The sequence below is a fragment of the Hyposmocoma kahamanoa genome, unplaced genomic scaffold (genome assembly GCF_003589595.1).
Source record: "Hyposmocoma kahamanoa isolate Upper Pololo Valley unplaced genomic scaffold, ASM358959v1 263, whole genome shotgun sequence".
NCBI classification, from domain to species: Eukaryota; Metazoa; Arthropoda; class Insecta; order Lepidoptera; family Cosmopterigidae; genus Hyposmocoma; species Hyposmocoma kahamanoa.
In genome coordinates this window covers 1,668,753-1,687,401 of record NW_020653766.1, presented here as the reverse complement: position 1 = coordinate 1,687,401, position 18,649 = coordinate 1,668,753, and the positions used below count along the sequence as shown (strand labels likewise).

The following is an 18,649-nucleotide window of genomic DNA, read 5'->3' as shown; positions in this document are numbered from 1 at the left end:
ACACACACACACACACACACACACACACACACACACACACACACACATACACACATACACACATACACACACACACACACACACGCACGCACGCACGCACGCACGCACGCACGCGAACTTGCGCGATCTTTAATTACTTTTTAAACATGACGAGGTAATTCATGCATCTATCTTATCTTTTTCTTTAACCCTTTCATATATAATTGGATCGCTTTTATTTTTGCTTTTCTAGCACGTTCCTTCATCTTCTAGATTTCCAATTTTTCTTTTCTGTTTTCATTTTCCTTATTCATTTTCAGTGGGGAGCAAGTAGTAATATAAAATTGTGAAATTAATAATATTAACTAAACATGTATATGAAAAAACCTTCGATGGCAGTTTTTTCCGACTTTGGTGGAAGCTTTTCTGAATTCGGTGGCATAAAATCCACAGGCTACGGGATTCTGAAAATATAGATGTTTTTGTATATTACTCGTAAACGACAATATTCGTAAAACCAACAAACCATGAAATTTAGTTCATGAAATGTCTTATGCACCTAATTAAAAAATTGTTACATATTTACACGGAAAATGTCCCAAAATCATACACCTGTTCTCTTCAACCGCAGGGGCGTGATGGACAAATTATACAAACGAATTGCGAAGCTTCTAAAATGTTTCACTTGTGATGTCTAGCGTAATTAGTAAATATATACCACTGAAATTCCGCGTAAGCATGGGACACGCGGCAATCATGATATTGTGATAAAATTATTGTCTAATTTATTATGAAATTCAGATTATAAGTACTGTCATCCAATTTATTATACGTGAACTAAAGTCTAATATTGATATACGGTTTCAATTTTGATACGGAGTCACTGTTGTCAGGTACTAGGCATTTCGGATTTTTTCTCCATTAGGTCCAAAACGTTTATTGGGAAAACTTTGCACCCTCCAGCTTTTGTAGCTCCCCAGTTAGCTTTCGATCTATATTATACTCTTTTTTTTTGTAGATTTTTGTTTTGATAAATAATGCATGGACATAGAAAATCGAGGCTTTGGAGAAATGCCCAAACCATCTTCTAATCTCAGCAATCCTCCTAAAAGACAGTTCCCGTGCCGAGGAAGGTTCATTCATCCTTACATCCGGTATAAAGAGCAACGTCGACCACCTCCGTGTCCAAGTCCATGTATACCACCAACACCAGAGTATCCTGGCCAGCCACTAAAACAAAATCGCTTAAACCAAAAAGAATATCGCTGACAGGTTTGTACTTGGTAACTGCGTTAATGATATGTTTTCTAGCAGTTTGTTGATTGTAGGTATCTTTAGAAAGCTATTCAAAATGACATCACTTCTCAAATTTACGTCAGTTCTTTGTGTCGATTCTGAATTTAGTGGACTTCCACGATTTATTCTGTCAGAGAAAACGTTACTGTAATTTTGATCAAATGTACTTTTGTAATGATCAAAAACGATAGTCCCGGAGCTATTAAATACGAGTGCAGATAAATTGTTAGAATCTCGGGATGAGGGAAGTAAATCACAATCGGCCTGGACCATGGTTGCACTGAGCGCATGGAGATAGGTCACTTGCCAACCGTTAATATTCGTGGCAGCCAACGTGTTAAAATTCAAATATGAACCACATGATTTTAATTTGTGCCACTGTTTAGTACTTCAATTTAGTCTTCACTTGTGTTAATTTAACGCCGCTTTTGATTTAAGCAATTGAATTTCCAACATGACCAATTGCACGCGGTCAATCGTCAATTTTTGACCGGCGTCAGGTAAGAGGAAGTTCGAGGTTTCGTGTTTTTCGTGGTCAAAATTGAAATTTGAAGAAAATATTTCGTCTCAAGGGTGGCAAAATAGGGGATGAAACAGTTTTATTAAATCCTAACCACTTTCTGTGATTCACATAGATGTTATTCCTACGAAAATAAAAGTTATAGTGGCCTAGAGCTGATCTGATGGGGGAAATGGCATCCTTAACCCTTAACCGGTGGGTCAATTTGGACCCGACAACAACAAAAAAACTGTTTAATTTCAAAACGCGCGTAGTTTCACTTGTGAACGCCAAACTAACCTTTGAAGTCGCAAGGTGCGGCTGCTACAGGACGTTCAGAGCCTTAAACCTACTGGAAGAGGAGGTATGTGCTTATATAAAATAATAAATAAAACAAAATAAGAAGACTTTATTCTTCAACACTACAACCATACCTAAAATACTTAAAATAGTGGCTTAAAATCTAAATCTGTGTTGAACAAAAGGTAGCCTCGGCAATTTACTCGTTTTCTGGCTTCACCTTGTATATAATGTAATGTACAAGTCAATAGTTATTTGTTATACAAGGTTACAAAATTCTTGTTTGGCGCGAGAGCTTGTATTGAAACCTGACCAAGCGAGGGATTCTGAGATTCAATTTATTGATTCAAAAATTTAAATCCTGAACGTGACGAGGTTTCAAGGCACGAGACGCACAACTTTTCACCTCACTATAGCGAGGAAAATGGTAGATGAAAGAAAAACAGTTGAACTGCTTATAACAAAAACCTTTTCCACGCTAACGTACAAAGAACGCATTTGCGCGCAGATTTCTAATAACAAAGAAAGCCTTTCCGAGCTAGTAAGGTGAAAATACATTTGTTGCTGTAGACTTGCAGTATGCAATTTCTAATTAAGTATTTAATTAAGAAACCACCTTACTCACTGCAATTGTACACTATTATATACATAGAAATTCCAGTTAAATTTTTTAAACAAAACTGCACATGATTCACACACCGACCATGCAGCAAAAAGTGTAAAAAGCGTGTTAAGTGTTATTACATATATAGAATAGAACAGGCAGATAATTATATTTCTAATTATTATATTAACTCACTAGTACCTACTTTATATTCAACCAACAGCACGAAGTCTTCTGTTGTATATGATGATTTCTTTGTTTGTCGTGTTTAAATATATGTCACTTCATTTATTAAATTATAATGATTTATTTTGAATTATTTCAGGGATTTTATTGCAACAATGGCTTTTCAGTTAATTATTATTAGAAAGTGATTCAGACGCAGAATCTTGAAGCGATTTTCAACGTTCTGATGAAGAAAACATTAGTGACGACGCAAATACGCAACGCGAAATTTCTTCCAACTCAAGTGACTCATCGTCTGATAATGATTTAGAGAAGACTTGCACAGTCAAGTAGTACATAATAATGTATTAATTGTAATATTATTATCGATGTAAAAATCGATTCAGGTGGTCCTAGCAGTTCCAAAGTCAGAAATCACAATATCATATTTAGATTAGCTTATTTTTATTATTTTTAATTGATCTCATAAAGAGTTTCTATTTTTTATTAACGGGAACGTAAAACCCCGTAGTATGAGTAGATTTTGTAGGGCATTAAAAAAATCTTGCTTAAAATGGGACCATCGAGTATATAACCAGAAATAGAAACGAAATGTCAAATGCCCTCCGATTGACCAGCCCGAATTCGAAACAATTGACGGGTGTAGTCAATTGGTTCACTTTAAAATGACCAGATTTATATCTAAAAAATAATGTTAAAAAGTTGATTTATACTAAACCACGCGTAACCATTTATATAGGTTTGTGATAGGAAGGTGGACCTGCGATACCAGATACGTTTATCAAAATAACGATTCCGGTTAAGGGTTAACAGCGTACAGCAGCTACTTTGTGTTTAGGCCCACATGATTTAGTTTCTATGACCACTTCCATACGCGTTTCGGTTATCCTAGGGGACATCCGCAGTGACGAAAACGGTGACGCTTTCTCACCGTTTTCGAATAATAAAAACACCTTTTGAGGTTTGATAAATATATTGTTCTTTCTGCGAGAATCCTAAAGTCCATATTCACACTATCAGCACGAACCTGCTTTTAGCATAGCATCTCTTTATTTTGATTATTACGGTAAGTGAAGAAAGACGAAATCCCACCTCACTGGAGCTAAATCTCGAAAAAAAAAAGGCAAAGTCTGAGTGCGCATTATATTTAGATACATCCGGTTTTGAAGGGTAAGGGTGCTGGTGAAATTACAGTCACATGGGACTTGTCAACTTCTCTCAGGGTGACGAGCGCAGTGGTAGTGGCACTGTTACAGACAGGCGTGCGGCTTAACCATCAGGCGCCTTGTTCGTCCCGTCACTTGATGTTATTTAAAAAAAATCTATATTAAACTCTTCCCAGCTCGATGAAGTGCACTTTTATGTTAACTTTGATGGTCGTCAAGTTGTAAAAGGAAGCCCTGTCGTGGTTGCACACGTATTTATTTGTGTTTTATTTAATCATACCATAATTATTTTTAGAAAAATTTTTCAAAAGGCAACGATCCCGACTATATTATAAGCAATTTGGAAAATTGCCACATCATTTTTTTTACAAAAAATTAGCGTGCATTGGACCTCCATCTCACCTGATGGAAAGTGACGATGAGGCCGACGATGTAGCACGCACACCTAAATAATGCCTATTCACTCTCACCTTGAAAAGGTTCAAATTATAACGTTCAGGGAACAAGTCTACAGACAGGGAATTCCACTCCATAGCCGTTCGCCATATAAATGTTGCGAAAGTCTTCGTTTGCTTGGAATATGCACAACATAGGGGTGGAACCCTAGCCTACGCCTAGTCCCCCGATGATGGAAAGTAGAAGGCGGAATCAAATCATGCAATCATAACCGCACTTGTGGCCCAAATGGCATACAAAATCATCACCTTTCATGGCAGCCAACGTGTTTAAACTATACCACGAAATGTTAAAAATTTCTCTTCTTCTGTCTAGATCTAGGCACTAAACTGTTTAACACTTTTCACAATAGAGTTAAAAAATATAAAATGGAAACTATCATTTTATATAACAATTTGTCTTTGTGTTGTAAGTTTGTGTAATGTATGTCTGTGGGTATTTGTGTGTTTTGTTTACCTATAGAATAGAGTGAAACCGAATCACAATGCCACATTACAATCAACGCGTGTCTTTACACTTTCGTTCACGCTTTCATTTGAATTTTAATCCGGATAAGAAATTGTTCCATGGGACCTAGTAATTGCTTTATCTAGAAGAACTAGGCGCTACATGAGCCTATCGCAAGTTTGTTAATAAAGGATCTTAAACCTCTAATCAAAATGGAGTATTTTTATATAAAACATAAATATCATGGTATTAGAAACAGCCTCTTGTTAGCCGCTGGTAACCGTACCTGGCTGAGTGAAGAAAATACTTTCTATTTTAATGTCAACTATAATTTCATAAACCATTTCTTATGGGCGCTCGTTTTAGTGTTCTGAATCAAAATTCTATTGTCTAAGGTCATTGACTTATTATATGGACGTCGGGTCCGCACTAAAAAGTGTCCAAACTTATAGGGCGTTAAAATCGTATACAGAGCGTCATTCACGCTTTAGTCTTCGTTTGTTCGACTGACAGCGAAGCAAGCAAAATTAGACAGTACTGCGATGACATTACAATTTAAATTCAACGTTTTAGCTTTTTCATATTCCTCTACATGTCACTACGTTTAAATAGGTTGACTTGGGATATTTTTTTCGTGGTTTTTGTATTAGACCCGTCGTCCATTTATTTGTAAGTCAATGTCTACGGTACACAGACCTATGAGTTTAAAAAAATGAACGTATTTTTTCCAATTGAATATCAGTTAGGACGCCACTCAAACGCTGTACTGCCTCCTGACCGGTTAAATTGGCCTAAAAGCAACCGGGCCATAAAACCTAATATAAAAAAAATATTGGTTAAAACTTAGAATAATAACGCATAGAAATCTAGTCCGCACACGCTAGGTGAGGCAAATTGAAGCGCGCCAAAAGGGCCTACACGAGCGGGCGAGCCTTCAGTGCTCAAGGTCAACTTGCACCGCGAACAGATCAAGAATTTTAGCTTAAAATGACAAACTGTGCGGTAAATGAGTGTAAAAATACGTCAGACAAACATAAAATAGATACTAACATCACATTCCACAAGGAAGTAACGCGTTTCAACTTATTAACCTACTACTAAAACTAGCCTACATGAATTTGATTTTTGCCTCACTTGTGACAGTTCGTTTGATATGAAACTATCATTCTATGCGTTATTATTCTAAGGGTTAAAATATAAAAAGGGGCATTGATTACCCTGCATTACAGTCCGCAGCGTGCAAGCCATTCTACAATCCTGTCATCGCGTAATTTCAGTGGCAGTTTGTGATAGAGTTCGTCCAGGGAAGTACTGCCACCTTACCTATTTCTGCCGCCAAGCAATAATGTTAAGCATTACTGCGTTCCGGTTTTGAAAGGGTACTGGTGAAATTGCAGGCGCATGGAACTTGTCAACTTATGTCTCAGGGTGACGGGCACTACCACTGCGCAGATTTTTGCGTTTTAAACCTTCACTGAAACTGTTATGGACTGGCATATAGCTTACCATTAGGCGCACGGCTTGTTCGTCCCGCCACTTGATGTTATAAAAACAAAAAATGCGTCCCTAGAGACATTACGTGGGCTATACGCAGGATAGTGTGTGAGCAGCCTCTTTCTTGCGCAGCGGACTGCCATGCAGGCAAGAGACTGCTCGTCGTCGGCGAATGGGCCGTTTAAGCGGTACTTGGTCATTTCTATTCTCTTTGGTTTTTTGCTTTGTAGTGTTTGTTTTTTTCTAAATATACGAAGAGGCTGTGTGGTGGGCCTTTGCCTACCCTAATAAATGGGTTAAAATTTATTACGTGTGTTGTCGTGGATTGTTAACAGAATAGACATTAAATAGTCCCGTTTCATTATTTTATTTATTCGTAGGAAAAGAATTTCATAATTAGGTTTTAAAAATCTCGACCTGTTACTTACATACCTAAATACGGTACTCGACTTTAAGAGCCCTCATAATGCCACGATTGCTACGACAAAAAAGCCGATAAAACAAAATTAAGAAAGGTCTGCAAAAGGCACAAAAAAATTAGTAAGGTTTGGCGAAAGTCCCTGGTTAGTGTCCTGATCAAATGGATCGAATGAATTTTTCTCTGTGTTTGCTTTTAGAGCCTTCATTTGCCTAGACAGATTGCAGATCATAAGAAGTCCCTCACAGAGTCCTCTGTTAATAAAACCCTCCGGTAGTCCTTGTTCTGCGCTGACTCACCCTAAATTCACCATTTCAGCACAATGAAACCTGATATTGACATAAAGTGTCCTCGGTGCTACAATAATCCGAACAAAAGAGATATAAAGATCTGGATTCCGCCTTCAACGGGAAGTCGACTCACACAACCATTCATACAACATAAAAAGGCACAAGTTAAAACCATTGTTCCCAGGGCAAGCACTGGGACAAAAATAAAGAAAAGGTCCAAAAAAGGATTTAAAAAAGTAAAAAAATGCCCCGATTGTGGTCCTAGTTCGAGTGCGAAAAATAAAAAGGTAGGCAGTACCTACTTAATTACACTGGATGCCCTATGATACCTGACCCTCCTTATCGACCATTTGGTTCTAAGTAGATAAGTGTGAAGTGTTAAACTTAAGCCTTTGCACACGGCGTATTTTATACGCACCGTATACGCGCGTCATCTGCGTGTATACGCGCCGCAGTCGTGCTGTAGTAACTCGACTCAGCGCAAAGATCGTGTTACAAGCAAGAAGCTTGTTTCATATAGTTATATTAGTGAGGTATAACAAAGCTAACATTTAAACTATCTTTAATCAAAACGCGAGATACATACGAGCGTTTACTTTGCGTCTACGGCGCGTACACGCGCAGGTGCCGCGTTTACTGCACATATTATACGGCGCATTCAAATTAGCCGCTGTTAGAAGCGCTGCAGCCGCGCGGCGGCCGCGCTGCATCCGCGCAGCGGCCGCGCGACTGTCGCGCTGCTGAAATGATTTTCATCTATCGTGGCTAATTTGAAAAATTAACATGTACACCTCACTAACCGTGACTGCAACCGAGAGTGACTGCAGCGCGACAGTCGCGAATATAAGAATAGAAGCGAATTTCTAGAAATTGTACTGGCTGGCTAACAGGGGCTAATTTGAACGCGATCTTACCTGTGTGCCATAAAGTCAATTTTGATATGACTTGTTTATTGCATCAGTGTGAATCATGTATTGCTTAAAAAATTAAGCCAATGTATGTTTAACGTATACTTAGTTAAGAGCTCTCATGCCAAAAAAGTTTTGACGTTGGCTCCGCCCAAATTTGTGAAACAAGTAGATGCCTGAAGTTCGCGTGACATGCGACAGGAGATGTTGAATTTTGCGCATTAAAAGTACCAAATTAGTTTTAGCGGAATAACTCTAAAACTAAAGGGATTAAAAAAATCCGTAGTGACAGTTGTCGATCATGCATAAATATAATTATCTAATTTTTGTCCTAATAAACTGTAGCAATTCGAGGATAAATCGAAAAAATGTGAAAATTAGAGGTCATTTCGTGATTTTTATCTATCGAGGAAACTTTATTTTATGTTTCTGATTAATGTCTATGCTTGAATATATCGTGTAGTTACTCGTACAATATTTTATTTTTAATTTTAAAGTGGATATACCCCTCTAAAATCAAATCGAAGATTAGGAATTTTTCCTCTGCTCCCTCTTAAACACAGAATACAAATTTTAACAATAAATGCGTAAGAAGGCTCTCGAGGGTCTGGTATGTTAGGGCGTCGAATCACAGCCGCCAAACTGCCATCAAATCGAGTGGAATAAACGCACATCGATGCGGCTAATGTACACATCTCTATCGACACAAATTGATTGATTCGCGTGATTTACTACTATAATTCATTTCACATAGGATAGGTACTGTGACATTTCCAATTTTTACATTTCACGCTTTACTCTTTTTAACTAATCTGTCGACCAGGTAAATAGTAAATTTGTTACAATAACAATCAACAATATTTTGTTGCAGTTGTAACTTTAAGTAAAAATTACAGTATATTAAGCAGATACGAAATGAAATAATAAAGATAAAAATAAATTAATCCCAGTCACTCGATGTGTAAACCGGAAGATTCATTCATCCGATTTACATCATAGAATCGATAAATCCAATCGACTATTATTAAAAATTACAGTATATTAAGCAGATACAAAATGAAATAATAAAGATAAAAATAAATTAATCCCAGTCACTCGATGTGTAAACCGGAAGATTCATTCATCCGATTTACATCATAGAATCGATAAATCCAATCGACTATTATATGCACACACCTTATATGTGGGTAGTTTTCTTTTGTTTTTTTTTTGACGCTTTATCGCGCGTGATTCAGCAATCGTGCGCGATTGAGCGCGTGTAAAGACGTTGGAAGGAAAAGAGAAAGACCGAGCGATTGCGTTCGTCGGTCTCGCATTCCAATACACGCCGATTTCACGTGGTCTATCCTGCGCTGTTAGCCTTCACACGGACGCTCTTTTCGTATAACAAAAGCGAACAAGAACATTCGCGCGAAAGAACGTTAGATGTTTAACACATTGTACTAAATCATAATCCACCTGTTGTGGATTTTATATAATTTAGAACATTTTGGTCGATGGAGAAATATTTTAAAGAACTTGACCAACTTTTGCTGTCTCGTTTTTTCCTTTCAATACAATGAAACTTTACAATTAACTGAATCGATCAGCAGTAAAATAATGTTATTCATTTTTATGGACAAATTGCGCTAGATGAAAAAATTATTATGCCAAAATTGTTTTCACAAAAATAATCTTAATGATAGATAGTTTGACCACAGTCTTACCAATTCCTACAGTCGGTCAACGAACACGTCTAGACAGAGCAATCGTGCGGGGTGTGTGAGGCGAGAGAGGGTAGGGTGTGAGCCCGAACTCCCATACAACTCACTCGGGACACACCATTCCGGATTGCGGCATTTATGTTAGATACTTCGTGTGAAACTTAGAAACCCATAACTTCTGGATCCTGTAAGATTTGTGCTTTATTTTTTATGGAAGTGTTCCTAAATGGCATATCAATAATTTAGTGTTAAAGTTGAATCCCAATACTTTAAATAACTTCATGAAATTTAAAGTAATGAAAATATATTAAATTGCTTGTAACTTCGTGTTAAATGCCGATAAGCTGTTCGCGTTTTGATTATAATGTGCCTTATTTAAGGTGTTATACAAATACAAAGAGAAATGGAATAAAAACTGAGTATATTTAAAGATATAACGACTTCTTTGATTTTTATGGAAACCATAGAAAATAATTCAAAAAATATATATCTTCGTTAATATACAAAGTTGATACACGGGAGTTCTACTCTTGGTTTCAAGATGATTTTCTCTATCGAATAGGCGAATAAAAAAGTATGTCTGTTTTTTCAAATAGTAAAATACACTTTGCCCTGTTGGCATATCTTTGAAAGTCCAATACCATCAATACCTATTATTGCAAATTACATTTTAATTTTATATTGAAATTTCAATCAATGTGCTGCCATCTAGCATCCACCTATAATTTTAAATGAAATTTGAGACACTATTAAAATTGAATAAAACAAAACTTAATGATAATACGAAACAACAATTATTTTCACGTCCACAACGTGTAACGCGAAAATAGCTGACTGAGCTCAAGTTTGCGGAACTCCGCCAACTGTTGGCGCACGTGCCATGCATATGCCACTTCTACTGTATTTATTGCTCTGTGGTTATTCCCATGGGCGCAGGTGCGTTCAGTGTAACATTGGTTGCCAAAGCATCCCGAGACGGACGTTTTATAAAATACAGTTTTATTATTACCAATCCATTTACTAATGATAGATCTAATAATAAACTGCCTCCGTGGCTGTGGTCCTAGGTTCGAGAAATATTTGTATGACCTACATTTATTTCTCTCGTGAGTTTGGGTGTAATTTGTGGTTGTCTGTGTATGTCCATGGCACCCGTTATAAAAAAAAGTTATAATCTATACCAATTGGTTTACTTGTAAAATAATAATAAACTACAATTGGAGCTTTTTCTTTTTCCAGAGGTGAACACAGCATGTTGAAAATTATTTACTTGATTCTACACTTGTGTTTTATGCTTCTTGGAGTATCTGGATGCAAGAAAGGTTCGACACACTCGTCTCGTTCGTCTAGTAGTTCTAAATCTCTGTCAGTCGCTAGTTCCAAGTCTAAGTCGCCATCAGTGGACTCAGCTAAGCGATAAACGCATGTAAGTATTCAAATACCCATTCGTGATTAGAGACGCAGCATTGAATCAAAAGTTTATTTGAAAAGCGCAATCCCTAGAGTTTCTTGCTCGTTCTTCTCAGGGAGGTCACCGTAGTGAACGAGCAGTAGCTTAAAAAATGACGTAAAAATGTTACCTAAGGAATACAGTGGCGCTGCTGCAGCGAAATTACAAGGGTCTAATTTCAAGACGCATACGACCAACCCGCCGTCCATATAAATACACGGAATTATACCCGCCGCGCTCCCGACTCGACACGCACCCGACCCGTACCCGCTCTCTTGCGTGTTTCAAGTTCTACCAAATGAACGTCGTTAAACAAAAGGATCCAATGCACAGTCACTTTCGAGATGTGGCAGTTTGAAGTTTAAAAGTGTTTCTCACTCTTGTTTTATTTTGAAGACTTATAATGTCATGTAACTCCACAGGTATCTATGTTTATATGTTGGATTTTTCATTGCTGATCTAAGTGGTTAGACTTTAGGAACCGTTTGGTACACATTTTTTGATAATTTTGTGGATTGGATCATTTTTGCTTAACTACGTCCAAATATAGATATAAAAACTGTCAGATAGTACACCAAAAAAATTTATTATGTTGTTAATGATGTATAGGTAATATAGTCCTGCGAAGTTGATAGTATTTGTACAAGCCTAATTATCTATATTTGTTACAGTGCATTGAATTCCCATCAACAATGTTGCTGAAACTATTAATTATGTGCATACACTTATGCATACTGATTATTAAAGTATCTGGATGCGTGAGACGCATTGAAGACTTACGTCGTGAAACTATCGTTTTTCCTCGGCCTTACCACGCCAACGACCCTTCGAATATTAATAGACTCAGAAACATACCACCGGGGCACCGGCCAAGATTTTTTAAAAATACTGTTGACACCCCTTCTGCTGAAGAAATATAATGAATATTGCTCGTGAGTATTACATCATTAGACCCGAGACAATAGTTGACCGGGGATCGAACCCAGGACCTCAGTGATGGCGACACCATGATAACCGGTGCACAAACCTCTCCACCAGAGAGGCCGTCTAAATAATAAGTCGAAAATACAGAAATGCGATGAATTGATGAACACCTCTGATTTTGACCTCCATCATATTGATGAATTTTCTACTAGCAGTAGAGCTCCTTGTAACAGTCCAGGGTAGTACTGCCACCTTACCTATTTCTGCCGCCAAGCAGTATGAGAGCATTATTGCATTCTGGTTTTGAAAAGTGAAATTACAGGCACATGGGACTTGTCAACTATATCCCAGGGTGACGAGCGCTGGGGCAGTGCCCCTCCGATCTTTGCGATTTAAAAATCATAACATGAAAAAATTTATAGTGTTTAATACAGTTTTTTTTATATTATACTATGTGATGGCACGAACAAGTTGTGCACCTGGTGGTAAGCGACACGCCTATCCATAACAGTTGCAGTGCCACTCAGAGCTTTAAATCGCAAAGATCTTAACTGCACCCGTCATTTTGAGACAAAAACGGGTTCTACGTGCCTATAATTTCACCAGCACCCAGCACATTACTGCTTGGCGACATAAATAAGTAAGGCGGCAGTACTCCCCTGGACGAACTTGTGACAATGTGACCTCCTTACATCGTCATCCCAGCTTTTTCCCCGGTTCTTGGCCACTCGTTTTTAAATTTTGAATCTTTCTTTAGTTCTAACCTCACCGTTCCTTCTTCGGTCGACTAGAAGGTCCGGAACAATCCATCCTTATGTCGTTGATATACCACCCATTCACACTAAGCGCTATGATTCCTCTTTTCTAATGCGTACGACAAAGGAATGGAATGCTCTGTGTTTCCCGAGACATACTATTTGGGGCTATTCAAAGCTAGACGAATAGGCATTTTTTAGGCAAGCGCGTACCACCGTCATTTGAGATTGTGACCAAGCGTGTGTCTATTATTTATTTAAAAAAAACTATAAAATAAGACAACTCCTTTTTTTCCAGCCTTTTAACAACTCCTTTTTTTCCAGCCTTTTAAAAGTTTCCGTCAAACAATGGTGATAAAACTATTGTTATTTTGCTTACATTTATGCGTATTGCTGTGTAAAGGCTTTGGATGCAGGAGTAGACGAATACTTGGATTAGGAGAAATTCGTCGTACCGTAATCATGCCGCGACCGTACCGCACTCGAGATCCTATAAACATTGAGAGAATTAGTCAAATACCACTAGATCACAGACCTAGATTTATTAGTACGGTCAATGACACTACAGGTTCAATCGATGCAACGGGGATGATAACTCGCGTAAGTATTGCTTTGGTTTTTAAGCGCCCAGGACCCCGATTCGGAACTCTTCGATATTTTAACCGAATCGATCGATTGGACATCGTTCTCGTATCGAAGGGTCTTTGAAGTAGATTAGAAGAAAAATGTAAATCCTTTTATATACATTTATGGGCTTAGAATAATAACGCATAGAATGATAGTTTCATATCAAACGAACTGCCACAAGTGAGGCAAAAATCAAATTCATGTAGGCTAGTTTTAGTAGTAAGTTAATTTTCGGTTTTAGTGAATATTTATATAAAAATACACGTTGAAACGCGTTACTTCCTTGTGGAATGTGATGTTAGTATCTATTTTATGTTTGTGTGACGTATTTTTACACTCATTTACAGCACATTTCGTCGTTTTTAGCTAAAATTCTTGATCTGTGCGCGGTGCAAGTTGACCTTGAGCACTGAAGACCCGCCCGCTCGTGTAGGCCCTTTTGGCGCGCTTCAATTGCCTCACTTAGCGTGTGCGGACTAGGTTTCTATGCGTTATTATTCTAAGTTTAAGGGCCTAAAATATAGGAATGCATTAGTCTTGCATTAAAATAAATTACTAAAATTGAACGAAATCCAGACTTATTCGTCCTGGTCACTTGGTATTATGAAAAAAATCATGAAATCTTATCATAGAAGCGTTACATACGCTTAATTGAATTTTCGTCTTCGTGAAGACAAGAACAACCAGTTTATTTATTTATACCAGTTTACTTATTTATACCAGTTTACTTTATTCCGTAGACCGGCTACTGGGGGTCAATTCAGAACCTTACGATAACTCAGTTGTCGACCGATTTTTCGTTTTTATTCACAATAATCGCATCGAACGTCAAACTGTCGTATTCAAAACCGAGCCGAAATGACGTCACATCCGACCGGCAAAGGCTGAACAGTTATCGAATGGAAGTTACCGAACGTCCTATTGTTTACAAAGCAAGAATGTAATATGGAAATCTCTTATTATTTAAATAAAATTAGGATTTTGTTTAATTTTATTAATTTATTTTAATGCGAGACTAATGCATTCCTATATTTTAGGCCTTTGAAGTCTTAAAAATGTATATAAAAGGATTTAATTTTTCTTATAATCTGTATTCGCCGACTAACTCCATATACGTTGTTGGATAACAATATCGTATCCAAATCAAACGTTTTACTCAAATGTTCTGAATAGCTCGGAATTAGATTCCCAAATGAGGCAAGTAACTTTTGAATGCAGTATACTTACTCTTAAAAAATAACGTTGACGTTACTTGAAATGAAGCAATATATCCTATCTAATTATTTAAAGCACATTCCCACTGTCTCGCATAGCCTGTGTATTACTATTGGCCACCTAGGCGCATCGTGATTGCTAATGTGAACTAGAAATGATACGTGATACTTAGAAATACTTACCTATTTCTACTGTTAAGCAGTGTGAGCATTACTGTGTTCCTATCAACATATCGCAGTAAGAACTCGAAACATATCGCACTGCTAATAAAATAGTGTATTAACTCAAAAAGTGAATTTATTCAGAATAGCTGAATGACTAATTACTCCGTTCCCGTGAAATATTATAATTTGTGTATAGGTTGAAATTTATTAGACATCTAAACAACTCCCACTTGTCAATTAGAAGTATATTTAAAAATAAAAGCAAAAAATTATTTCATATTCTTGAGTAAGAACTGTTTCGTCTAGAAGTAGCTCACAAAACGTTTGTCTCATTCTAAGTAGATATATTTTAATGGTTTCTCACAATATTCTAACGACAATTTTACGTTCAGAAATGGTATAATTTTGAATTATAACACTTGTAATAGCAGTGTGATATGTCTCAAGGTGACGAACGCAGTGGCAGTGCCTCTAAGATCTTTGCAATTTAAAGCTCTGAGCAGCACTGCAAATGTCATGAATGTGTGCCGTCACTTTGTATCGTAAAAAATAATCATTCTACACATAACGGAAACGGTTTTCAAATTGTTTCAGTAAAATGTTTGGAACGCTCCTGTTTCTTTTGCAAGTTTTCGCCATATTGGCGGGTACTTTCGGTTGTCAGAAACGGACACTTACAGGCGGCAAGACGCTCTCCATTGACACAGTCAGCACTAAAACAAGTATTAACAGCGGCAAGACAGCTAGTACTATTTATTGACGGTACGAATTAATATTTTAATTACGAAAATATAGATTAAGAAGTAGAAATTAGTGAAAGTTAAGCAGTCAAAAAGCTCTATGAACGCAATATAGTGGTGTAACGCTCATGCAATTCGTAAAATAAATAAATATTCTAAATATAAAATAATTTTGAACTTTAAAAGGTTACCCATCAGTAGCCCGAAATGATATTTTCCAGAAATAACGTTTGCTTGAATTTTCATAACCTTGAAAGTCATTTTGAGAGGAAAACGTTTTTGTCTTTTAAACCTAACTTAACCTAACCTAACCGCACTGCTCTGAAACCGGCCTTATGGTGCTCTGTTACCAAAATATTCATTTATTTTTTCCTGAAAGTACTCCACTTTGTTATAACTATTAATACAAAGAAAGAAAAATTTCTTCAACAGAAAAGAACCTACGACTACGTCAAAACCGAGCTACAGGTCAACGCAGCAGACCTTACGAATTCCTCTTTGTTTCATACACATGTGTACGCTGTAACCGACACCTTCCGAGAGACTTGTGAAGCTTCTCACTCAGCCTGTACCTTTACAGCTACCACAAGCCGACGTAGATGTTGCTTGTCTTAATTAATTTTTCTTTGTATTATAACGAACTATTTGTCAACTTTCCACGAAAATGAGCGGTCATTATTATCAGTATAAATATCGACCAAATACATAAATTAAAAAATAAAAAATAAATATATAAATTTTGTTACAGGTTCACATGATGCTTATCATAATAATTTTGCACTTGCTAAATTTGGTATTGTACGCGTTTTGTTGCCAAGAGAAGAATCCTGTACCGAAAAGAAGAAGATACTCTGGATGCCCGAAAGGATGCTGCATGTGTAACGGGCCTATGATGGGCCACAAATTGTTAATCGGTCCAAATTTTATGACACTTGAAGAACATCAATTAACTCACGAAGAAAGAGACAAAGTACGTTTAAAAATTGCTATAATAACTATACTTCGTTTTTTTTAACATTAGAAATGAGGTAAAGAAAATTATTTTCCGGATTTAAATCGCGTATATTTGTTTTTTCAAACAAACCGACGTTTCGAGCCCTTTCCAGGTCCCATGGTCACCGTTGACTGAGGTGGTACAGTCATCAACCAGTTGTCTAATATTAACGCAAACCACCCTATTTTTCATTATAGTTAAAAAGTTATTAAGTAAATACCTTATTTTTAATTTTACAAAGAAACATTCCAATTGACGCTACATTACGTTTTACAAATAATTAATAATTTATTTATTTATTTATTTATTTCATAATGTAAATTAGAATAAATTAAAACATTAAACAGTACTGCAGTCTTATGTCTGTTTGGGAGTTTTCATCAGTAGAAGTACAGAAATCCAAACTGGTGGTACGGAGAAACCATCTTCCCTGTTGAAATTAGGATGTTTTTTAATTTCCTCTCGCAGCATCCTGGGTAGATAACGGACTTCTTTTGCAAGAATCTGGGGTTTGTCAAGCCTTCATTGAATATGTACGTTTATTCATGACATGCTCGCAGACTGCAATTTGACATCAACTGTATGTTCTTTGACGCGGGTACAAATACTTGGCTTCGTTTGTCCAATATAAGAGAGACCGTAGTCAGTCAAGCTTGTAAACTCCTGCATCCTGTAAGGGGATGTTACATTTCACGGGTCTCAGGAACTGAGAAATCTTCCTCGGGGGCTTGAAATAGGTCTTCATAAACGCACACCTGAGCACTTCGCTCGACTTGGTCTTGGCTTTATGGTTTTTCACACGGCACAATTTCATTGTCATTTTTCTAGTTCTACTTATGCAATAAAAATGGAATTATAAATAAGCCTGTAGTCATTATTTATTGGATCTTGGTGGTTGATAGTGTTGCTTGTAGTTAATAAACAGCCTAACATACTATAGTTGTTATAACCTCCGTATGCAATATATTTCACTTTGCCCATTACCTATATGGTACTATAGACCTGTCCTTGACATTACCTCGAATATGGATGAACACCCTCAGGATGCGTCCAGATCTGTGAAATGCGCCGAATGCTCCTGTTTTACGTAATGCGTTCTGAGTATCGAAATCAGGTGGGTTTCCGAGCGAAAAGATAAACCTGATTCCTACTATATCATTCGAGTTGTCATTAGCAAAGGCGCACTTAATTACATCGTGTGCAGCGTGCGTGCCAGCGTGCGCACCCTTAAATGCTTTAAAATGCATACTCTTCTGACATTAGTAACTTTCTCATTACAAAGTAGTTTAGGCTTGTACAAATGCTCAAACTCAAATAATCAATATCTAATTATGAACCATAGTTTTTCTTACAAAACATTTTCGGACTTATTTGCGATAAAGAACGATAAAGAATTGAATAGGTTTCACAATCCATTCGGGCATCTTCACCAAACGAAAGTTAATATAAAGACCTACAAACAATAAAGTTGATCAGAAAATAATAAAAACTCGGCCACTCAAACCAATAACAAAAACAATAATGGTATAATGCGACCAATTAAAATATCAAAAATGTGGAACACTTATCGTGAGGACACGACCACGATAATTTAATTGTATTAATATACGTTTAAAACATTCCATTTCTTTACTACCTCTGCTTCTTTGGGTATTTTATTGAACTTTATTTCTAATGCTAAAAAAACGGAAGTATACTCGAATACATTTCCATTACTAGATTTGTCATCTACAATAATTTGCATTAAGAACTAAGTATTACATATTTTTGCATATGTAGTGGTGTACCAAATCTTTTGTACTCTGCTTAACAGGAATTCTACTGCTGCAAACGGAAGGATACAAAGTGTGATGTAAAAAAACGAAAGGGGCTAGTAAAAACATGCTGCTGTGATATATGAATACCCGTGAGTATTTATTATTTTATACGTACCAATATTCGGTTATTATTAATATTATTGCCTTCTTTATGGTATGTATTCTTTCACCATTCAACCTTTAGGCGTGACCAGAGAGCGGGTGCGAGTCGGACGTG

At 36.9% G+C, this 18,649-nt stretch overlaps 1 long non-coding RNA gene across 12 annotated transcripts in view; it reads left to right on the top strand.

Moving 5' to 3' along the window:
- The window catches only part of LOC113228971, a 90,822-nt gene extending 72,301 nt beyond the window's left edge, over window positions 1-18,521 (top strand). For 4 of the 12 annotated variants that reach the window (XR_003310363.1, XR_003310361.1, XR_003310365.1 and 1 more), the window contains 6 exons: window positions 10,986-11,172; window positions 11,868-12,128; window positions 13,200-13,475; window positions 15,476-15,643; window positions 16,370-16,591; window positions 18,429-18,521. This is a non-coding gene — a long non-coding RNA (uncharacterized LOC113228971). Of the gene's footprint in view, window positions 1-997; window positions 1,252-7,163; window positions 7,423-9,761; window positions 9,934-10,985; window positions 11,173-11,867; window positions 12,129-13,199; window positions 13,476-15,475; window positions 15,644-16,369; window positions 16,592-18,428 lie in introns of all 12 variants that reach the window. The other 8 variants (XR_003310360.1, XR_003310359.1, XR_003310362.1 and 5 more) reach the window with 6 other exon arrangements.
- Window positions 18,522-18,649: the final 128 nt, after the last annotated feature.